This window comes from Ranitomeya imitator, chromosome 6, assembly GCF_032444005.1.
Source record: "Ranitomeya imitator isolate aRanImi1 chromosome 6, aRanImi1.pri, whole genome shotgun sequence".
NCBI classification, from domain to species: Eukaryota; Metazoa; Chordata; class Amphibia; order Anura; family Dendrobatidae; genus Ranitomeya; species Ranitomeya imitator.
Genome location: NC_091287.1, coordinates 436621030 through 436631426, shown reverse-complemented (window position 1 = coordinate 436631426; position 10397 = coordinate 436621030). Strand labels below are relative to the sequence as shown.

Genomic DNA, 10397 nt, shown 5'->3' with positions numbered 1-10397 from the left:
CCCCTTGTTAGTCTATCTATGTAGTAATCGTACCCATATTATCGCTCATGTTTTTCTGCCACACTGCATTTTGTCTTATTTACATGCACTACCCTTTTCTACATTACAGTTCTAGCACTAGGTTCAATTTTTTACCTTTTGTGCCTGCCCTACACTTTCAATGTCACCACTATACCATGCAATCATAGGTGACACTGCCCATACTAGCGCATTGGCTTCGCTTTCCATGGCTGTGCATTACAGAGCCTGGGTTCCCCAGCAACCAGGCATCAACAATATCGCCGGCCGCGCATGCGCAGTAGCGCTCCGGAGCCGCCTGCATCACTTCCGGTACCGCAGGTCCTACTTCCGGTTTGCGCCTTCATAACACAGCAGCGCCAGCCACACTACACACTGACTGCAGGGCGCGGGAGCGCCGCATATTTACTGCACGTATAAAGGTAATAAGTCTTCCCCTCTTCTACCATTTATTGGTTTAGCTACCATTACATTTATTTACGTACATTTCCCTTACAGTACTATGCCTTACATTTCCACAGACCCCACACAGGGCTTTCTTTGCGTGATATACACACAGCTTACTGGCATCTAAGGTATATATTATACATCATTTCATCTATAGCCTCTCATTATCTATGTATCCTCCCTATATACCCTCCATCTCACGTACCTCTGTCTTCTCCACAGTATATGCCTCTACCTACCAGGATCTTTTCCTCTCCTCTGTGCACATTGAAGGTAAATTGTATCTAGTAAAATTGCCCAAGTGTACTGTCATATGGTCTTGCTTCAGGAGTCTTAGCCTTACCCTGTTATCATGTTTCTAATCTCAGGTCTTCCTTGCTGACATACGAAGTGTTATATATTATGGAAGTATATCAGATTACGCTGCAGTTACTATGACTTTTTTTCCCCCCCTTTTCCCCTTTATTTTATTTTGCATTTTTCTCTCTTATCCAGGATGGGAACTTTATTTTTGTTGGACTTTAAATACGGTGTATTTCATATATTGTATGTTCATGTATTTTTTTGTCTGTTCTTTATTTTTTTCCATAGCGATTATATGATTAAGGCCCTGGCAGGGCCGAAACGTCATTATAATTACCTTTGGTCGCTTTTCATGTCACCTAATTCCACTTTATATAAATAAATCCTTCACTATTCGCAATATATATACAGAGTGTGCGGTGTACTATATTTTATAATTACTGAACTTGTGCACCTACCCTAAAAAGGCCGGGAAACAACTGTCAAACGTCTTCAATATTGCCAATCGCGCACATTTAGCGGCCTGATCTTAGAGCTAGTAAATACAACAGAAATGTTTCTGTCTGATGGTGTGATATGTGAGCATTTGGGGCCCACTTTAAACTTTTGCCCAGGGCCCCACTTTGTCTAAAACCGGCCCTGGTTACACATAATGTATTGGATAACTTTTAAAGCACCACTACGATGTTTTTCTTTATTTCACCGCTGGAGTGGTATAACTAATGTATTTTTCCTGCATGTAGTTGAATATTTAACAGCCTCCAACTTCTTATGTTCTCAGCGCTGCTCTGGTCAGTCTTCAGCAGTTTGTGACCTGCCGAATTGCTCCAGTGTTTGCTGGGCGGAAAGAAGACCCTTCTCAGTGTAAGTCTATGAGAGCGAGAAAGAGGCTAGAACGTGTCTCTCATAGACTTATATTTAGAGCTTGTGAACGCTAAGGCCAACTTCTAGTAATTCAGGAGCTGTGGTCAAAAGATGGCGGAACGGGACCAGAGTGGTGTCGGAAGAGCAGACTGGTAAGGTTAGGGAACAGACATTAATAATAGAGTGGAGAGGCAAAGAATCCGGGCACTCATGTATTGAGTAGAAACTGTTTTATTGCAATCAAAGCAAATCCATAGATGTGGAGCCCCTGCCTGGGCCATGGGGATACTCGGTACCTGGCCGATTCTTAAAGGGATGTGTCACGGCAGCAGTGACCCAGTCTGTGGCCCCAGGTGTCCAATTAAAATGATGAAATGAAGGAGAATAACGTTTATGGGGAGGTTGTTCATGACGCCACCCATGATGTTTGGCAATGAGTGGCCAACGCTGCTTAAGGGGACTGCTGGGGCTGATGGTGATGCAGTAGAGTTGTTACTGCTCTCCACGGGTAGAGCTGGACCCCAGGGCAACCATGGTATTAAAGTAAATGATGGTGAATGTGATGATGGAGAGCAGGTGGCGGAACAATAAAGCAGGGAACACAGCAGAGTGCAGTTTCCACAGTTTACTCACAGTTTGAAGTGCAGGCCGGGGCACTAGTTACAGATGATAATGGAGGTCTGGGGAGCCTGGAAGCAACTTAGGATCTGCTAGCCAGATGGGTTTGAGGCCTCCTTACTGCACTGTCCTCTGAGTTCCTTGCTGCCTAAAGCTATGCTCAGTCCTCTGTTCCTTATTGGTCTGTAATACTAGCCTGTACAACAGTCAGCTTGAGCCTATTACCGTGTCACTTCTTCGTGGTGGCTCCAGGCTCTCATTTGCTGCTGTGCCTTCAGGTGTTGTGATGGGCAAGGAGACCTCCAGTCCCCTGCCCTCCAGATTTAGCTGCCAGGACTTCAGTACCTGCACAACCATGGACTCTGGTGTCCAGTCTCTAGCACTTGGCCCTGAGGTGACCTTATCTACAGCTCCACTCCTTAGGTTCTTCCTTGACTTATATCAGGAAACTCCTCTGAAATCAGGTGTTAGAGCTCCCCCTTCTGGTCTGGAGTAGGAAAGGTGTTGCATGCTGACGTATTACCTACTAAGGGAATCCCTCCTTGCTTCCAGGCATGGCATCACCCCCTGTGATGGAGGCAATGCCACTGTGGCAACTGGACTCTTGGGGTGCCACATTCCCCCTGGTGAAATTCAGTTCTCCCGGACTGAGGAGACAAAACATTATAACAAGTGTTGTGAATTCTGTGGCAGAGCTCCCTCCTGTGGTCACAAGTGGTACTTCGGCTGATTCTCTCTGTGAGCTTCTGTTGGTGGAGGGAAGTGGTACTGCGGCTTCTGAGTTTCCTCCCTCAGGTGATCTGGTGAGGTCGTTAGGTGCTTCTCTACTTAACTCCACCTAATTCTTTGATCCTGGCTTCCTGTCAATGTTCCAGTGTTGGACTTGCTTTTCCCTGGATCATTCCTGTGGCCTGCTGCTCTGCATAGCTAAGTTCTTCTTTGCTATTTGTTTGCTATTTTTTCTGTCCAGCTTGTCTAATTTGTTGCTGGAAGCTCTGGGACGCAAAGGGTGTACCTCCGTGCCGTTAGTTCGGTACGGAGGGTCTTTTTGCCCCTTTGCGTGGTTTTCTTTAGGGTTTTGTGTAGACCGCAAAGTTGCCTTTTCTATCCTCGCTCTGTTAAGAAAGTCGGGCCTCACTTTGCTGAATCTATTTCATCTCTACGTTTGTCTTTTCATCTTAACTCACAGTCATTATATGTGGGGGGCTGCCTTTTCCTTTGGGGTATTTCTCTGAGGCAAGGTAGGCTTATTTTCTATCTTCAGGCTAGTTAGTTTCTCAGGCTGTGCCGAGTTGCATAGGCAGAGTTAGGCGCAATCCACGGCTGCCTCTAGTGTTGTTTGGAGAGGATTAGGGATTGCGGTCTGCAGAGTTCCCACGTCTCAGAGCTCGGTCTATGATTTTGGGTTATTGTCAGATCAATGTATGTGCTCTGACCGCTATGTCCATTGTGGTACTGAATTGCCTTTCATAACAGTACAGGAAGCCAAAAGTACTAATGATTCTCAATAGAGGGAAAGGAGAAGTTCTGAGACCATTTTTTTTTCTTTGCACTGTGTTTTGCCTTTTTTTTCCCCTAGACATTTGGGTGGTTCAGTACACAGGTGTAGCGATGGACATTAGAAGTCTGTCTTCATTTGTGGATCAGCTCTCGGCAAGAGTACAAAAGATTCAAGACACTATTGATCAGAAATCTATGTTAGAACCAAGAATTCCTATTCCTGATTTGTTTTTTGGAGATAGAACTAAGTTTCTGAGTTTCAAAAATAATTGTAAATTATTTCTGGCCTTGAAACCTCGCTCCTCTGGTGATCCAGTTCAACAGGTTTTGATTGTTATTTCGTTTTTGCGCGGCGACCCTCAGGACTGGGCATTTTCTCTTGCGTCAGGAGATCCTGCATTGAGTAATATCGATGCATTTTTCCTGACGCTCGGATTGCTGTACGATGAACCTAATTCAGTGGATCAGGCAGAGAAAAATTTGCTGGCTCTTTGTCAGGGTCAGGATGAGATAGAGGTATATTGTCAGAAATTTAGAAAGTGGTCCGTGCTCACTCAATGGAATGAATCTGCGCTGGCAGCTATGTTCAGAAAGGGTCTCTCTGAAGCCCTTAAGGATGTCATGGTGGGATTTCCTATGCCTGCTGGTTTGAATGAGTCTATGTCTTTGGCCATTCAGATCGGTCGACGCTTGCGTGAGCGTAAATCTGTGCACCATTTGGCGGTATTACCTGAGCTTAAACCTGAGCCTATGCAGTGCGATAGGACTTTGACCAGAGTTAAACGGCAAGAACACAGACGTCTGAATGGGCTGTGTTTCTACTGTGGTGATTCCACTCATGCTATCTCTGATTGTCCTAAGCGCACTAAGCGGTTCGCTAGGTCTGCCACCATTGATACGGTACAGTCAAAATTTCTTCTGTCCGTTACCTTGATCGGTTCTTTGTCATCGTATTCTGTCATGGCATTTGTGGATTCAGGCGCTGCCCTGAATTTGATGGACTTGGAGTATGCTAAGCGTTGTGGGTTTCTCTTAGAGCCCTTGCTGTGTCCTATTCAATTGAGAGGAATTGATGCCACGCCTTTGGCCAAGAATAAGCCTCAATACTGGACCCAGCTGACCATGTGCATGGCTCCTGCACATCAGGAGGTTATTCGCTTTCTGGTGTTGCATAATCTGCATGATGTGGTCGTGTTGGGGTTGCCATGGCTACAAGCCCACAATCCAGTATTAGATTGGAAATCCATGTCGGTGTCCAGCTGGGGTTGTCAGGGGGTACATGGTGATGTTCCATTTCTGTCAATTTCGTCATCCATCCCTTCTGAGGTTCCAGAGTTCTTGTCTGATTACCGGGATGTATTTGATGAGCCCAAGTCCGATGCCCTACCTCCGCATAGGGATTGTGATTGTGCTATCAATTTGATTCCTGGTAGTAAATTCCCAAAAGGTCAACTGTTTAATTTATCCGTGCCTGAGCACGCCGCTATGCGCAGTTATGTGAAGGAATCCCTGGAGAAGGGGCATATTCGCCCGTCATCATCACCATTAGGAGCAGGGTTCTTTTTTGTAGCCAAGAAGGATGGTTCGCTGAGACCTTGTATAGATTACTGCCTTCTAAATAAGATCACGGTTAAATTTCAGTACCCCTTGCCATTGTTATCTGATTTGTTTGCTCGGATTAAGGGGGCTAGTTGGTTCACCAAGATAGATCTTCGTGGTGCGTATAATCTGGTGCGAATCAGGCGAGGAGATGAATGGAAAACTGCATTTAATACGCCCGAGGGTCATTTTGAGTATCTAGTGATGCCATTCGGACTTGCCAATGCTCCATCAGTGTTTCAGTCCTTTATGCATGACATCTTCCGAGAGTACCTGGATAAATTCCTGATTGTGTACTTGGATGACATTTTGGTCTTCTCAGATGATTGGGAGTCTCATGTGAAGCAGGTCAGAACAGTTTTTCAGGTCCTGCGTGCTAATTCTTTGTTTGTGAAGGGATCAAAGTGTCTCTTTGGTGTGCAGAAGGTTTCATTTTTGGGGTTCATCTTTTCCCCTTCTACTATCGAGATGGATCCTGTTAAGGTCCAAGCCATCCATGATTGGACTCAGCCGACATCTCTGAAAAGTCTGCAAAAGTTCCTGGGCTTTGCTAATTTTTATCGTCGCTTCATCTGCAATTTTTCTAGTATTGCCAAACCATTGACCGATTTGACCAAGAAGGGTGCTGATTTGGTCAATTGGTCTTCTGCTGCTGTGGAAGCTTTTCAAGAGTTGAAGCGTCGTTTTTCTTCTGCCCCTGTGTTGTGTCAACCAGATGTTTCTCTTCCGTTCCAGGTCGAGGTTGATGCTTCTGAGATTGGAGCAGGGGCTGTTTTGTCGCAGAGAGGTTCTGATTGCTCAGTGATGAAACCATGCGCTTTTTTTTCCAGGAAGTTTTCGCCTGCTGAGCGAATTTATGATGTGGGCAACCGAGAGTTGCTGGCCATGAAGTGGGCATTCGAGGAGTGGCGTCATTGGCTTGAAGGAGCTAAGCATCGCGTGGTGGTATTGACTGATCATAAGAACTTGACTTATCTTGAGTCTGCTAAGCGGTTGAATCCTAGACAGGCTCGTTGGTCGCTGTTTTTTGCCCGTTTTGACTTTGTGATTTCGTACCTTCCGGGCTCTAAAAATGTGAAGGCGGATGCTCTGTCTAGGAGTTTTGTGCCCGACTCTCCGGGTTTGTCTGAGCCGGCGGGTATCCTCAAGGAAGGAGTAATTGTGTCTGCCATCTCCCCTGATTTGCGGCGGGTGCTGCAAAAATTTCAGGCTAATAAACCTGATCGTTGTCCAGCGGAGAGACTGTTTGTCCCTGATAGGTGGACCAATAAAGTTATCTCTGAGGTTCATTGTTCGGTGTTGGCTGGTCATCCTGGAATCTTTGGTACCAGAGAGTTAGTGGCTAGATCCTTTTGGTGGCCGTCTCTGTCGCGGGATGTGCGTGCTTTTGTGCAGTCCTGTGGGATTTGTGCTCGGGCTAAGCCCTGCTGTTCTCGTGCCAGTGGGTTGCTTTTGCCCTTGCCGGTCCCGAAGAGGCCTTGGACACATATCTCTATGGATTTTATTTCTGATCTTCCCGTTTCTCAAAAGATGTCAGTCATTTGGGTGGTCTGTGATCGCTTTTCTAAGATGGTCCATCTGGTACCCTTGTCTAAATTGCCTTCCTCCTCTGATTTGGTGCCATTGTTCTTCCAGCATGTGGTTCGTTTACATGGCATTCCAGAGAATATCGTTTCTGACAGAGGTTCCCAGTTTGTTTCAAGGTTTTGGCGAGCCTTTTGTGGTAGGATGGGCATTGACTTGTCTTTTTCCTCGGCTTTCCATCCTCAGACTAATGGCCAGACCGAACGAACCAATCAGACCTTGGAAACATATCTGAGATGCTTTGTTTCTGCCGATCAGGATGGCTGGGTGTCCTTTTTGCCTTTGGCTGAGTTCGCCCTTAATAATCGGGCCAGCTCGGCTACCTTGGTTTCGCCATTTTTCTGCAATTCTGGGTTCCATCCTCGTTTCTCTTCAGGACAGGTTGAGTCTTCGGACTGTCCTGGTGTGGATACTGTGGTGGACAGGTTGCAGCAGATTTGGACTCATGTAGTGGACAATTTGACCTTGTCCCAGGAGAAGGCTCAACGTTTCGCTAATCGCAGCCGCCGTGTGGGTCCCCGACTTCGTGTTGGGGATCTGGTTTGGTTATCTTCTCGTCATATTCCTATGAAGGTTTCCTCTCCTAAGTTTAAACCTCGTTTCATTGGTCCGTATAGGATTTCTGAGGTTCTTAATCCTGTGTCTTTTCGTCTGACCCTTCCAGATTCTTTTTCCATACATAACGTATTCCATAGGTCATTGTTGCGGAGATACGTGGCACCTATGGTTCCATCTGTTGATCCTCCTGCCCCGGTTTTGGTGGAGGGGGAATTGGAGTATATTGTGGAGAAGATTTTGGATTCTCGTGTTTCTAGACGGAAACTCCAGTATCTGGTTAAATGGAAGGGTTATGCTCAGGAAGATAATTCCTGGGTTTTTGCCTCTGATGTCCATGCTCCCGATCTTGTTCGTGCCTTTCATGTGGCTCATTCTGGTCGGCCTGGGGGCTCTGGTGAGGGTTCGGTGACCCCTCCTCAAGGGGGGGTACTGTTGTGAATTCTGTGGCAGAGCTCCCTCCTGTGGTCACAAGTGGTACTTCGGCTGATTCTCTCTGTGAGCTTCTGTTGGTGGAGGGAAGTGGTACTGCGGCTTCTGAGTTTCCTCCCTCAGGTGATCTGGTGAGGTCGTTAGGTGCTTCTCTACTTAACTCCACCTAATGCTTTGATCCTGGCTTCCTGTCAATGTTCCAGTGTTGGACTTGCTTTTCCCTGGATCATTCCTGTGGCCTGCTGCTCTGCATAGCTAAGTTCTTCTTTGCTATTTGTTTGCTATTTTTTCTGTCCAGCTTGTCTAATTTGTTGCTGGAAGCTCTGGGACGCAAAGGGTGTACCTCCGTGCCGTTAGTTCGGTACGGAGGGTTTTTTTGCCCCCTTTGCGTGGTTTTCTTTAGGGTTTTGTGTAGACCGCAAAGTTGCCTTTTCTATCCTCGCTCTGTTAAGAAAGTCGGGCCTCACTTTGCTGAATCTATTTCATCTCTACGTTTGTCTTTTCATCTTAACTCACAGTCATTATATGTGGGGGGCTGCCTTTTCCTTTGGGGTATTTCTCTGAGGCAAGGTAGGCTTATTTTCTATCTTCAGGCTAGTTAGTTTCTCAGGCTGTGCCGAGTTGCATAGGCAGAGTTAGGCGCAATCCACGGCTGCCTCTAGTGTTGTTTGGAGAGGATTAGGGATTGCGGTGTGCAGAGTTCCCACGTCTCAGAGCTTGTTCTATGATTTCGGGTTATTGTCAGATCACTGTATGTGCTCTGACCGCTATGTCCATTGTGGTACTGAATTGCCTTTCATAACAAACAAGTAAACAATTATAACAGTTTACAGGATTTCAAAAATAAATATTACAAAAACCTGAACTCAAAAATAGTGCTGGCAATGATAAGTCCATTTGTCATTCCTGAGCCAAGTTGGTAACTATGTACAATTAAGGTTTTGGCCACACATAGTCCTGTGGCCCAATTGTCCTTCAACAGGTAAAATAGAATGCTTCAAAAGTTCTTAGAGTCTCTGTAGGCTTATATGCTGAACGTTTGCAATTACACATATTATTAACTTATTTACATTTTTAATACATTGACATTTTAGTCCCTATACTGAGCTGGGATCTGACCTCTGGTACTACGGGTGGATCTACGCAGTACAGATACCCCTGCTGACGTAGCCTGGTCTGATGCATCAGTGCTACTTGTAGGCCTGCATTGTACTGGTAAACTTGGCAGTCGTCTGCGATTTCTTAGACTCGCCATGGGTCTGACAGATTCACCACTAGCAGGGGGTAGCTTCTCTTGCTCCGCTGCTGGTGTAGCATCTGCTGCTTGAGCCAACGGGTCTAGAGTCTCTGCTGCTTCAGGTGCAGCAGGTTGGGGAAAGATCAGGACAGGTACTTCGATGGCTTGGTTTACCTGTGTCCATGACTGGGGAAGGTCTCCAAGAATGCTATGGATTTTCGTTTCCTCCTCTTCTATGGGTTGAGGGGCATCTTGATCTTCTTCTTTGTTTTTCAATTGGTCTGGGCATGGTTTTAGATGATCCCTTGACACTGCTGCTGAGGTTTCTCCTCCATCTTTACTGATGAGGCATACCTTGGTATTATTAAAGTTTTAAGGTATGACAGTGTATGGTTCAGCTTCCCACTGATCATCTAGTATGTGCATCCTCCTCTTTCTTTTGAGGACCTGTTCTCCTGGTACTAAAGGAGTAGCCAGAGCTTGTTGGTTGTAGCTCTTTTCCTGCCTCCTTCCGGGCTTGGGACAAACTTTGTTCCCTGCACTCTTGCACTTTGCAGGATTGCTGCTGCCACTCTGTATCCCAGTCTGCATCTGGTGATGTCATCTCAGGTGTTAAGACTCCCATGTCCAAGTCAATGGGTAACTTGCCAGGTCTCGCTTTCATCGGGTAGGCCAGAGTGCAGTTGGTGGAGTTTACTGGGATATGGTTGTATAAATCTACTAAGTCCGGCAACTTCTCTGGACACAGGTTTCTCTCTTCCGGGGCAAGGTCTTCAACAGGTCAATTACCACATGGCTCATTTTCTCACATATGCCATTTGTCTGCAGATGGTACGGCATTGTCCTGAGTTTTTTTCAGCCATACTGGTCACAGCACTCCTGGAACACTTTGGCTTCAAAGGCTGGGCCTTGGTCGGTGAGCACTTGTTCAGGGTAACCGTGCGGTCAACAAAAGTGTTCTTAGAACACTTTGGCTGCCGTCTTTGCTGTTTGATTTTTAACAAGCACGACTACCAGGAACCTTGAGTAATGGTCCACTATGGTGAGGGTATAGACATAGCTTGACCGGCTTGGGGCTAGCTTCACATGGTCCAAGGCTACCAGTTTGAGCAGTTATTTGGTGATTATTGGCTGTAATAGGGCTTGCTGGCTGTTGCGGTCTTTCCTGCGCAAGTTGCATGGGCCACACTTTCAGCACCACTTCTCAATGGCTCTTCTCATGCCACCCAGTAGAATCTTT

General features: G+C 46.3%; 1 long non-coding RNA gene across 1 annotated transcript; it reads left to right on the top strand.

Annotated features, from left to right (window-relative positions):
* The first annotated feature begins 414 nt into the window (after positions 1 to 414).
* LOC138641446 (uncharacterized) lies at positions 415 to 730 on the top strand. The gene is made up of 3 exons (XR_011313841.1): positions 415 to 440; positions 540 to 593; positions 688 to 730. It is a non-coding gene; the product is annotated as an uncharacterized lncRNA (long non-coding RNA).
* The last annotated feature ends 9667 nt before the right edge of the window (positions 731 to 10397 follow it).